Source organism: Triticum urartu, chromosome 3A, assembly GCF_056163025.1.
Source record: "Triticum urartu cultivar PI428250 chromosome 3A, HENAU_Tu73, whole genome shotgun sequence".
Classification (NCBI taxonomy): Eukaryota; Viridiplantae; Streptophyta; class Magnoliopsida; order Poales; family Poaceae; genus Triticum; species Triticum urartu.
Genome location: NC_141875.1, coordinates 479,589,443 through 479,602,809, shown reverse-complemented (window position 1 = coordinate 479,602,809; position 13,367 = coordinate 479,589,443). Strand labels below are relative to the sequence as shown.

The 13,367-nt window shown below is 41.0% G+C and overlaps 1 pseudogene; it reads right to left on the bottom strand.

The window, feature by feature from the left end:
• Nucleotides 1-9,260: 9,260 nt before the first annotated feature.
• LOC147980185 (UDP-arabinopyranose mutase 1-like) lies at nt 9,261-10,029 on the bottom strand (annotated as a pseudogene).
• Nucleotides 10,030-13,367: the final 3,338 nt, after the last annotated feature.

The following is a 13,367-nucleotide window of genomic DNA, read 5'->3' as shown; positions in this document are numbered from 1 at the left end:
GAGAATTGTACATGACAGGCATGTACAAAAGCCTCAAAGGGCATCAGACTCTTTGTGATGTGCTTAAAAAGCAGATCCTCAACAGGAACCCTAGGAAAGAGGGTATTGCCTTTGAGAGGAAACTCAATGCTGATGGTACATATTGGAAGCCTGAGCAGTACCCCAAAACCTCATGGGTTGCTGCAAAGGAACCTCCAGTTGATCCATCTAATTTATCTGGTTATACATGTGAATCTTCTCATTCTTCTGATGAGTCATTTGACTCCAACTATAAACTGTTCAAAAATTAGAATGGTGAAGTATTTGCTAGATATGTTGGCACTAACTGCAGGAACGGTTCCCCTATGAAGAAAATCTGGGTTCCCAAAAGGTGCCTTGAAAGTCTTTAGGTGAATGTACTCATGACACCACCTGTGAAGAATAGGAACCCCAGATCAAATTCTTCATATGGACCAAATTCTTCATATGGATCCAAGTCCTCATACGGACCAAATTCCTCACGTGGATAAAATTCCTCAAAAGGATCAAAGTCCTCATATGAACATCATTGTGCTAACAACTCTATTTCGCAGGGAAGAGCCAAGGGCTATGAATATGAGCATTATTCTTCTAATCATTATGTTCATAAGTCCTCGAAGAATTTCTCTTCTTATTCATATGCTTACCCTAACCCCTCTTATGTGAAACGAAATGGATTGGCCTCTGTGCCACCATTCTCATATGGAGCTCGCAGAGTGATGAACTCTTTGCCACCGCTTCAGATGTGGGTGGTGAAGAAAAAGAACTAATTTCTTCTGCAGGGTCAGGTCTCCAGACGTGCTCAACCGTCTGAAGAATTTGCTGGGGACCTGACAAAATGCCTGAAAGGACGCATGTTAATCATGAAGAAATGAACTTTCATTTCTCACGTCCTCATACTGCTTTATTTGTCTTACTGCTTGATGAAATTGATCAGATGAATTGTGATGTCATATTCTTCACTGATGAAGTATATGAAGTTCATAAGCTGCACTAATTCATCTGCGGGATGATCAACCCAAAGCCACTGAGTGGGTCCTCGATAGTGGATGTAAAAATCACATGACTGGTGAAAAGAATCTGTTGATGGATGCTCCCTTATCACCATCGCATCTGAAGCATATCATCTTCGCTGACAAAGGCAAAAGTCAGGTATTGGGTCTAGGTAAGGTTGTGATCACAAAGGATCGACACATGGACAAAGTCATGCTTGTTGAGTCCTTAGGATACAACCTTATGTCTGTCTCAATGCTTTGTGATCTTGATATGGTTGTTGTCTTTGGCAAGTATCGTTGTGTTGTGATTATGGAAGCTGACAATTCCAAAGTCTTCGAAGGCTTTAGGAGAGGAGACTTGTATATTGTTGATTTCTCTATAGGTTCACAACCAGCTGTGTGCCTACTTGCAAAAGCTTCAGAAGGATGTCTATGGCATCGACGACTTGGTCATGCAGGCATGAGGAATTTTCACACGCTTGCGAAGAAGAAGCATGCCATTGGCATTGAGAATGTCAAATTCCTCAAGGATCACCTATGCGGAGCCTGTGAAGCTGGAAATATGACCAAGGCCAAGCATCCAGCGAAGACTATCCTGACCACTACTCATCCATTTGAATTGCTTCACATGGATCTCTTTGGTCCTAATCATTATTCTGCTGTTTCAAATGAAGCATCTCAATATGGCTTTGTTATTGTTGATGATTATTCTCGTTACACATGGGTACACCTTGTTACTTACAAACATGAAGTGCAGGAAGTCTTCAAACGATTTTCCTCGAGGGCTTCAACCAACTTTGGTGTGAAGATCAAGCACATCAGAAGTGACAATGGAACTGAGTTCAAGAATTCTGGTCTCGATGACTATCTTGATGAACTTGCTATTACTCATGAGTTATCTGCTCCTTATACTCCTCAACAGAATGGCATCGTGGAGCGCAAGAACGGAACTCTTGCTGAGATGGCTCGCACTATGCTCGATGAGTACAAAACGCCTCGTCGTTTCTGGATTGATGCAATTGATACTGTGTGCCACATCATCAACAGAGTATATCTTCACAAATTCTTCAAGAAGACTGCCTATGAACTCCTCACTGACAAGAAACCCAATGTGAGTTATTTCAAAGTCTTCGGTGCTAAATGCTGGATTAGAGATCCTCACCACAATGCTAAATTTGCACCGAAAGCACATGAAGGTTTTATGCTTGGTTACGGAAAGGACTCGCACACCTACAGAGTCTTCAACAACGTTCTTCAGAAGGTTGTTGAAACTGTAGATATGCGGTTTGATGAAACTAATGGCTCGCAAAGAGAGCACCTGCCTTCTGTGATAGATGAACCAGCTCCTGAAGATTCTATCAAGTTCAAGGCTTTTGAAGATGTCATTCCTATTGAAGAATCTGCTGAAGAATTCATTCCAGAACGTGAAGAATGTCAAGCTAATGCACCTGAGGAAAATGCTGAGGAAATTGATGCTGAAGAAAATGCTGATCAAATTCCTGAACGACAACTGGCTCATCCTCGCGTTGCAAAAGAAGTACAAGTGGAGAAGATCATCGATGACATTAGAGCACCAGGTCCTCTCACACGCTCAAAAGCTTCACATCTATCTAACTTTTGTGGGCACTATGCTTTTGTATCTATCACAAAGCCAGCTAAGGTAGATGAAGCATTTCTGGAGCCTGAGTGGATTCGGGCCATGCAAGAAGAATTACATCAATTCAAGCTCAACAATGTCTGGGAACTGGTCAAACGTCCAGATCCTCGCAAGCACAATATCATTGGCACAAAATGGATCTACCGCAACAAGCAAGATGAAAATGGCCTTGTGGTGAGGAATAAGGCACGACTTGTAGCTCAAGGCTACACACAGGTTGAAGGAATTGATTTCGATGAAACTTTTGCACCTGTTGCTAGACTTGAGGCTATTCGTATATTACTTGCTTATGCTAACCATCATGATATTATCTTATATCAAATGGATGTGAAAAGAGCATTCCTCAATGGTAAGCTTGAGGAAGAAGTATATGTTGCTCAACCCCTAGGTTTTGAAGATCCAAAGAATCCTGACAAAGTCTTCAGACTCAATAAGGCCCTCTATGGCCTCAAGCAGGCCCCTCGGGCGTGGTATGATACTTTGAAGGAATTCCTCATGAAGAATGGCTTCACACCCGGTTCACTCGATCCTACTCTCTTTACTAAATCTTATGATGGTGAACTGTTTGTGTGCCAAATATATGTTGATGATATTATCTTTGGCTGTACTAACCAACGTTATAGTGATGAATTTGCCTATATGATGAGTGAACAATATCAAATATCTATGATGGGAGAGTTGAAATTCTTCTTAGGTCTTCAAATTCGTCAACAGCGAAATGGCATATTTATATCTCAGGAGAAATACCTCAAGGATGTCTTGAGGAAATTCGGCATGCAAGATTGCAAAGGCGTCAAAATTCCTATGCCCACAAATGGCCATCTGTGCACCGATGAAAATGGTATTGACTTCGATCATAAGGTATACCGCTCCATGATTGGTTCTTTATTGTACTTATGTGCATCTAGGCCAGATATAATGCTTAGTGTTTGCATGTGTGCCCGATTTCAAGCTGCACCGAAGGAATCACACCATAAGGCTGTGAAGCATATTCTTTGATATCTAGCTCACACACCAACACTAGGATTATGGTACCCCAAGGCCTCGGCTTTTGATCTCATTGGATATTTTGACTCTCACTATGCTGGTGATCATGTGGACCGCAAGTCAACATCTGGTACATGTCATTTCCTCAGACGATCCTTGGTCTGTTGGTCCTCGAAGAAACAGAACTGCGTATCACTATCTACTGCTGAAGCTGAGTACATTGCTGCTGGTTCTTGCTGTGCTCAACTGCTATGGATGAAGCAAACTCTCAAGGACTATGGCGTCAACGTGAAGAATGTGCCTCTCCTCTGTGACAATGAGAGTGCCATCAAGATTGCTCACAACCCAGTTCAGCACTCAAAGACAAAGCACATTCAGAATCGTCATCATTTTCTTCGCGATCATGTGTTGAAGGGTGACATTTCTATTGAGCATGTGAATACTGAAGAACAGCTAGCCGATATCTTCACAAAGCCCTTGGATGAGAAGAGATTTAGCAAGTTGCGATGTGAGCTAAATATCTTAGAATCTTCGAATGTTCTTTGAAAAGGACACTCATCCTAACACTTATGCAAAATTGATGACTTAGATGTGCAACACATGAAAAAACGGTTTTCTTCAAACAATGAAGAATAACACTCTAAGTGTGAAGAAATTAATGAAGAATTTGATTCTCAGAACCCTACGACAATTGTACGCGGTATCTGAAATCATCATTCTTATACGGTGGGTCACGCCACCACAAAAAGTTGAAAATCTTCAATTTGAGTTTTTCCTCAGTTTTTGAAATTCCTCAGTTGTTCAAATTCTTCAACTTTGCAAAATCTTCACTGTTTCCGTCATTTCTCTTCATTGGCTATATATATATATAACACTATTCTGATCACGGGATCAGAATAATATTCTGATCACAACATGAACTTCCCGAGTAACGCGCCTGACCTTCCCCGAGTACTAGGTTGAACTTCAGCTAAACGGTGTCCAAATGGGGCTTGCGATATAACGTTGGAAAGCTATGAACACCAGTATCATGACCCAAGTTAATTTTTTTGGCAAAATGTCAGCGGTTTAAGAGCAGTTTTGAAAACCGTTTTTTCTTTATACAAAAAATGTGAATCGTATTTTCGTTCGCATTTTTAAACCTTTTATCGGAATAAGGAAAATAATATGGTGTTGGAAAGCTGCTGCAAAACCGCTCCTTCCACATGTTGAAAGTTTTCTCTAACTCCCTATGGTTAAAAAGTAATTTGGCAAATCGTAAAATTTCACAAACCGAACAACCGAGTTCGTATTTTTGATGTCATTTCTAATAGGCTAATCCAATTGAGGCGAATAATATGGAGTTGGAAAGCTTATGAAAATGCGCTATTTTTTCATGTTAAAAGTTTTTTCTAATTTTGAACGGTTTAAAAGTAATTTAGAAAATGATACAAGTTCCACCGAGTTTGTATTTTCGAGCTAATTTTTTAACCGTACGTCCGAATGCAGCAAGCGATATGGCGTTGGAAAGCTTGAACAAATGCGAAACTTTTTTGTATATATTGTTTCTCCCAATTCATTACGGTTTTATGTCAGTTTTGAAAATGGTTAAAACGTATTTTTGCCGTAATTTCTACAAACTTTATCGGAATGGGGCAAATAATATACCGTTGAAAAGCTACGGAAAATGCAAAACTTTTCCATGTTGATGGTTTTCTCCGATTCCTAGTCGTTTTCCTGTAATTTTGAAAACGGCGAGATCATTCGTTCTGCCTTTATCACGAAACAGATTCTTCGAAAATACACCACGTGAAGAACCTGAACTTCTCGACATGTCTACTTGAACTTCACTCTGTTTTTCACGTGCTTTTTTTTGCTCATAGATCTCCATCCACTGCTCGTAGCTCTCCATCCACTCACCAAAATTGAGCAAATGGTATACCGATGGAAAGTTGTTGTAAACACGCAACTTCCCCGTGTTGATCATTTTTTCATACTCGCGACGATTTTAAAAGTTTTTCATGTGATATTCATTCAGTGTAGTAGGTGAACCTCCTGCTGTTTTCACGTTGAACTTCTGTAACATATTTTTCATTTGTAATTTTCTCATCCATTCGTCAAGTGTTACAAAAATGGTATTTATTTTGTATAAACCTCTCTCGCAATATTTTTTTAACTTTCTCCAACGGAGCACTTGAACTTATATCAACAAACTTTTAGTCTTTGCTTTTTCATTCTTTTTAATAAAAAATGCACACCGTATAGTACATGAACTTCTGGCGGTTATCAAGCTGAACTTCTCTCGGTTATGTGAAAATATCTGAGTTCTTTATGAATATTAATCTGAATTTCTTTATCTTTTTTATGAAATTTTGAAGCGCTATATTTTTTAACAGTTGAACTTCTTGTTTCCATTCTTTAATAACGAAGAAAATCTGAGTTTTCTATAATAATTGAACTTCTCCATCTTTTTAATATGGACTTCCTGGTTTTATTTCTTAATCTTTTTAATGAAATGTTGAAGCGCTCTATTTTTAAAAGTTGAACTTCTTGTTTTTTATTTTTTGAACTTCTTGTTTCCATTCTTTAATAATGAAGAAAATCTGAGTTTTCTATAATCATCGAACTTCTCCATCTTTTTAATATGGACTTTCAGGTTTTTTCTTAATCTTTTTATGAAACTTTGAAGCGCTCTATTTTTTTTAAAAAAAGTTGACTTCTTGTTATTTAATTTTTGAACTTCTTATTTTCCAATCTTTAATAACAAGGGAAATCTGAGATTTCTATAATCATCGTACTTCTCCATCTTTCTAATTTGGACTTCCTGATTTATTTCTTTTAGTAACGGAAAAATCCTACTTTTTGATAGACATCGAGCCGCTTCATTAAATTTGAAATTCTAGGTTTATTTGAATAGAACTTCTTCATTATTTCGAATAGAACTTATTGGTCTTATTCTTTAGTAACCGAAAAAATCGAGTTTTCAAATAAAGATCAAAGTGCTCCGCTTTTAAAAATTGAACTTCTTGGTTTTATTATTTAGTAACAAGAAAAAACTGAGTTTTTAATATGCATTGAACTACTTCATTTTGTAAAATTGAACTTGTTGGTTTTTATCTTTAGTATTGGAAAAAATGCCCAAAAATGACAATGTTTTTTGTTTTTGTTTTTTGAACTTCTAAATCCCAGGTTTTTAATATACTTTGAACTTCTGTGTTATTTCAATTTGAACTTCACATATTTTATTTTTTAGTAAACGATTGTGTTCGATTTAAAAATAAACATCGAATTTGTCTTTTTTCTACTTTTGAACTTCATTGTTTAATCTTTAGTATCGGGCAAAATCCTAGTTTTCTAAAAAATAGGAAAAATATTTTTAAACTTTTTTAGTTGTTCCCTTATTTTAATTCAAATTTATTAGTTTTATTTTTACTAACGAGAATGTGAGGTTTTTACAAACTTTGAACTTCCCTGTTATTTTAATTTGCACTTCCTTGTTTTGAAACTTTGAACTTATTAGTTTTATTCTTTAGTAACGAGGAAAATCAAGTTTTCTGAACTTCCTTGTTTTAAAAATTTGAACTTCTTGGTTTTATTTTTAATAATGTGAAAATCTATTTTTTCAGAGACATCGAAGTTCACCATTTTTTAAAATTGAACTTCTTAGTTTTATTTTAATTTGAACTTCTAGTTTTTATAGAATGGGGGAAATCTGTTTTTATAAAATCTTTTGAAATTCTCCTCTTTTTTAATTTGGACTTCTCAAAATTTTTTATAAACGGGGAAAATCTGTTATAAAGATCTTTTAAGTATTTTTTATTTGAACTTCTTGCTGAAATTTTTTGACCTCCCAAATTTGACTTTTATTAAAAACTTCATTTTTCTAAACATCGACCTGCTTCGTTTTTAAATTTGAACTTCGTATAAAATTTTGTCGTGACATTTTTATGCATTTTTTGCTTTCCAGTGAAATGGCCTCGTCGATCCTTTTTTTTCATTTGATGATTTTTCTTTTGTATGTACTACACGTGAACTTCGGAATTTTTGAAACATGAACTTCACGTGCTATTTTTTTGAAACTCCATAGTTTTTATTCTTTGAATTCCATGATTTTTTTTGTTTACATTTTTTTTGGTTTGAACTTTCGAAATCACCTTTATACACATTTTTCTCTTGAATCAAGGGTCTGCAAAAGCAATAGGAAAATTGGGGTCAATTCTCATAGGCAAGTTTCCCATGGGCAGTAATACATGAACTTCTCATGTACAATACTATTTGTCTTTGACACTACCGGGTGGAGCGTCACAAGTGGACCGCGGTGCGCATTGATGAACAGGAAGAGAAGAAAGATTGCTGATGTGGGGGGGGAAGGTGTGATTCAGTCGTCGCTACAGTCCAAACGTGGCTGCGAGTGCACCGGTTGTCGCCATCTGTGTCCATCTATCCCATCCATGTGTTGTCATCAGAGGCACACATTGTGTTTTTACAAATTTTAAACTGCTATATGTTTTTAATTTTGAACTTGGGTTTTTTGTTTACTGAATTTTGTGGTTTTGTAATAAACATCTAACCACTTTTCTGTTATTTAAATTTGAACTTTTAGTTTTTTTAAAACAATGCAACCCCATTATTTCCTATAAAACATTAACTACTCTGCATCTTTAATTTTGACTTTTCTAGCTTTGTACCAAACATTGAATCTCTCTGTTTTTTAAATTTAAACTTCTCTAGTCTTATTTTAAAGTTTTTTCAAAAAAGGGAAAACCCATTTTTTATAAACTTTTTGATCTGCTTTATTTTTTTTCATTTGGCGTTCCTTTTTTATAAACATTGGTACTTCCCTGTTATTTAGTTTTGAAACTCTAGTTTTTTTAAACAGAGAGAGAAAATTCATTTTTTAATTATTTTTGAACTACTTAGTTTCTAAATCTGAACTTCTTAGAGCCCCTTTTTAAGAAACAACTAAAGTTACTAAAAAAAATAAGAATTCTCTACTTTCTAAGAACTTAATATATTGTATATTTTTGTGAACTTTTTTATTTTTCGTGTGACACTTTCTATGCATTTTTTTGTTTTCGGTGAAATGACCTAGGCAGTTCCTTTTTTGGATGAAATTCTTCTATATGTTATACCTCCGAACTTCAAATTTTCTTGAAACATGATCTTCACGTGCTTTTGAAAAGCAAAAAAATTACACACAAGAATACACATACACAGTACACCAATCCGTAGTATACACAACACTATGCACTAGTACACGCATTACGAGTCACGTCCTATCGGCGTCGGGAGGTTCATTAATTTGTATACATGAACTTCTACACGGTTTTCTTCACAAATTCTACTGCTGGTGTTGTGAAATGTCAAAATTCATACAGGTAGTGATATATGAACTTTTGGGGAAATAATAAATGAACTTCTAAAATACATTTTTGTTTTCTCACATAAACAAAATAAGAAACAGCATGGTTTTCTCACATACATGCAGCTAATGTTTTGTAGTACACAACAGCCTGAACCTGAATACCTGATGCATGCATTGAATGTTACGAACTGAAGAATACGCCGCCTCACCGCCTGCTCAGTATGCTAATGCAAAAAAGGTTCTCTCCCTCCATTTGGATCTACTTCCCCTTGAGCTTGCCGTTGGCATCGTCCTCATTGGAGTCCTTGGAGTTGAGAATGTCCCAGGCCTCGATCTAGGTGACCATGGCGTCGGCGAGCTTGACGAAATAGGGGTCGATCTTGCCGAGATTCTCCTTGACCTGCTGTGAGAGCGAGATGTAGCACTTCTGCACGGTGTCGCATTCCTTGTCAGCTTCGCGTCCTGGAAGAAGGGGATGATGTCCTCCTGCCAGAAGATGCCCTTGTACTCCTTCAGGTTCATGAACGGGTTGCTGGCCTTGCTGTGCTAGATGTAGGGCAGCCCCGTCTTGACTCCTAGCCCAAGGTGGTCGCAGATCACCTGCACACATACACAAATTATTCAGTAAAAGTTCAGTACAGCCGGACCAAACTCAAAGACGATGTGTGTGTTTAGTTTAGTTGTAGTTACCTTGACGCACCAGCCGGCCAGATGTCATCGTAGCGTCAGATGGGCTGGCCATCGCCCATGAGGCCGAAGTACATGGCCGGGCTGATGAGCTCGCACTCGAAGGCAAGGTTCATGCCGCATGTGGAGGAGGAGTAGGAGGGCGCACCGCAGCAGAGGGCAGGCCGCACCGGAGGGGAGGGAAGGTCACGGCGGCGTAGAGGGAAGTTCGCGCCAGACGGGAGGGAAGGGCGCGTCGCGGCGGCGTAGAGGGAAGTTCGCGCCGGACGGGAGGGAAGGGCGCGTCGCAGGGCAGGTAAGGGCACGCCGCACTGCACCACCGGGGCGATGGATGGTGACATCGCGGCGGCCGGATGAGGGCGGCGGACGGATCTCGCGGTGGGGACGACGACCGGATCCCGCGCTGGGGGGCGGTGCCGCGGCAGGATCTGAGGCGTGTGGCGGAGTGGCAGCTGGGTCCGGGGGACGGTGGCGGCAGGGTGGCGGCGGGGTTGCAGGAGGAGACCGGCGGCGGGGCCTATGGGCAGGGGGCGCTCTGGGAAGATGGCGGCAGCGCGCTGGGGAAGATGGCGGAGGCGGCGGGGCGGCGGCACTCTGGGGAAGAAGGGGCGGCCGGACCTGGCGCGGCGCTGGATCCGCTCGTCGGGGGCGGCGGTAGGTGGCCGGACTCAGGCGGGGGTGGGGTGGTGCGATGGGCACGGGGGTGGGGCTGCGCCCGAGGGAGATGAGGCTGTCTATTTTGTTTTGCAGAGTTTCGGAACATCCCATCGCGTCATATAGGGAGAGCCGTGATCCGAATAACTATTCTAATCCTGGGATTAGAATAGTGTTACTCTCTGTCTCTCTCACTGGTTCCATCATTTTTCTTCATTGGCTATATATATATGAGTTTATGTCCACTACAGCATTAACTTATGGCTATTTCTTCATGTTGTGTTTTCTGCTAAGTGAATGTGATCGGACCCTTCCCCCTCTATGTTATACTCAACCCAATCTATTCACAAATTCTTCATGTGCGTTCTTTTGAAACTCGTTCAAAATCTTCACTGTGTCCTTGTCAGCTGAAGAAATTGTGAACGGAACGTTAAAACTAATCTTATCCAAATTTTCGGTTTTGCCGCTCAAACCATCCGCATCCCATGATGCATTTTTCTATTCACCCACGATCTTACACTATCTCCACTTCTTAGTACGTGGGTGACACATGTCGTGTGAAGGAGAAGGGTCAGGGGCACGTTCGTCCTAAATCTTAGGGCGAACAGTTTTTCACTGCGACTATAAATACCCCCTCACCCCTTCCTCACTTCTTTTACTCCGCTCGAACTCTCTCTCCCGCTTGAGCTTCCCAAACCCTAGCGCCGCCGCTACTCCATCATCGCCGATGAGGAAGAGCTTCACTGCCTCGACCTCGTCGCCGTCGTACTCGCGCCGGCCGCGGAAATCTTCACTCCGCCGCCGTCGTAGCTGTCTTCCTCCGCCGAGTTAGGGCGTGGAAGATCTACACAGACGAACTTCACTTCTCCACCTAACTGTTTGTCGTGTTCTTCATCCAGGGTAATTAAAATTTACTTTTACTGCCCTCTTTGATTCGAATGATTTCAACAAAATCTTCAATGGTGTTTTTCTTCAAATCCTCACACACTAAAACTCACAAGTCATCTGTTCTTGATTCGTTTCTCTAAGCATTATTTTTCTTCAAGATTCCTCAATTGTGTGGATCTTCGATCTATACAACTCTGGAACCTAAGACAAAGAATTCTTAGTGAAATTCTTCAAGACTCATCTGGTCAAATTCCTTAAACTTGTTCCTTTTTGAAAAACCTTCCGAGAACGCATATGACCTCTCCAAATTCCTCGCAACTATATTCTGTTCACAGGTACTCATGTCCGCTGCTGAATCACTAGGTTCTCATCAACTTAACTCATTTGCAGCGTTCCTCGAAGAAAAATTGCATACTTCTTCAGAGAATTCGATTGTTCAAATTCCTCAACTGAAGAATATGGCAGATGGTAATAAGCCTCAGAAAGGAGGAAAGAAGCCTGAGGTCATGACTGCTTTTGAAATCCCTGATGACATTTATAAAGAGTATTGCACACCTGATGAGGCCAAGTTTGGCAAGGAAAACAAAAATCAGCGCAAAGTGCGCATACAGAGGATTGAAAGGAGATGGGCACGAGAATGGAGGGAATACAGATATGTAACTCCAAAGTATATGAAGAAATTCGCACTCAATCCTCCATGCCCAAGAGCCCCATTGGCACCTGGCCAAGAGGCAGATCCCACTAGCATCAAACGTGGTGAGGACTTTCCTGAAGAATGGGCCAAGCGCCAAGCCAAGTTGGCTAAAGAAGCAAAAGAAGCAGTGAGGAAATTTAATGAAGACTCTGTTGCTGCTGCTGCCACTAAGGCCTCTGTCAAGCCAAAGAGATCTATGGCAAAGAAGCCTGCGCGCAAGCCAAGTGCTTCACCAACAGTGCCCTGACGGCCAAGTTCCTCAGCTGTGCCCTCATGGCCAGAATCATCAAAGTCCTCAAGACCAATTCCTCATGCTACTCCTGCTCCTCCAAAATCCTCAGCTCCTCCAAAGTCTTCAGCTGTTCCAAAAAAGTCCTCAGCACCTGCGCATCTTGCCACGTGCCAAAGGACTGCAGGCATCTCAATTGCCTCAGGTGTCTCAGCAAGTTCCTCAGCTGCACCAAATTCTTCATCAGGCCCCACTCTGCTGAAGACTAAGGCAACTGCTGGATGTGGTCCTCGCCCAAGTCCTAAGAAGAAACAAGTCGCCTTCCATGTGACGACCAAAGAAGATGAAGCTGATGATGATGAACTTGCAGAAATCATCAGAGACAGACAAGAAAGGGCCGCTAGAGCCAAAGGCACACCTATGCCACTGCTTTTGGATCCAAGGGCGATCCTCGATTACATTGATCTCTGCCACAAGGACCCAAACACTCCTATGCCAAATTTCAAGTTGACTCCTGGCCAAAGTCACATTGTCGGTGTCAAAACCGGCGGATCTCGGGTAGGGGGTCCCGAACTGTGCGTCAAGGCCGGATGGTAACAGGAGACAAGGGACACGATGTTTTTTACCCAGGTTTGGGCCCTCTCGATGGAGGTAATACCCTTCTCCTGCTTGATTAATATTGATGATATGGGTAGTACAAGAGTAGATCTACCACGAGATCAAGGAGGCTAAACCCTAGAAGCTAGCCTATGGTATGATTGTTGTGTATGGGGTTGATTGCCTACGGACTACAACCCTCCGGTTTATATAGACACCGGATAGGGTTAGGGTTACATAAAGTCGGTTACAATGATAGGAGATCTTGAATATCCGCATCGCCAAGCTTGCCTTCCACGCCAAGGAAAGTCCCATCCGGACACGGGACGAAGTCTTCAATCTTGTATCTTCATAGTCCAGGAGTCCGGCCGAAGGTATAGTCCGGCTACCCAAACACCCCCTAATCCAGGACTCCCTTAGTAGCTCCTGAACCAGGCTTCAATGACGACGAGTCCGGCGCGCAAATTGTCTTCGGCATTGCAAGGCGGGTTCCTCCTCCATGTCCTTCATAGAAGATTGTAAACACCAAGAGTAGTGTCCAGCTCTGCAAAATAAGTTTCCACATATTTCCACACAAATCAAATCTGCCGACGTATTCCGCAGTGTGTCATCACACT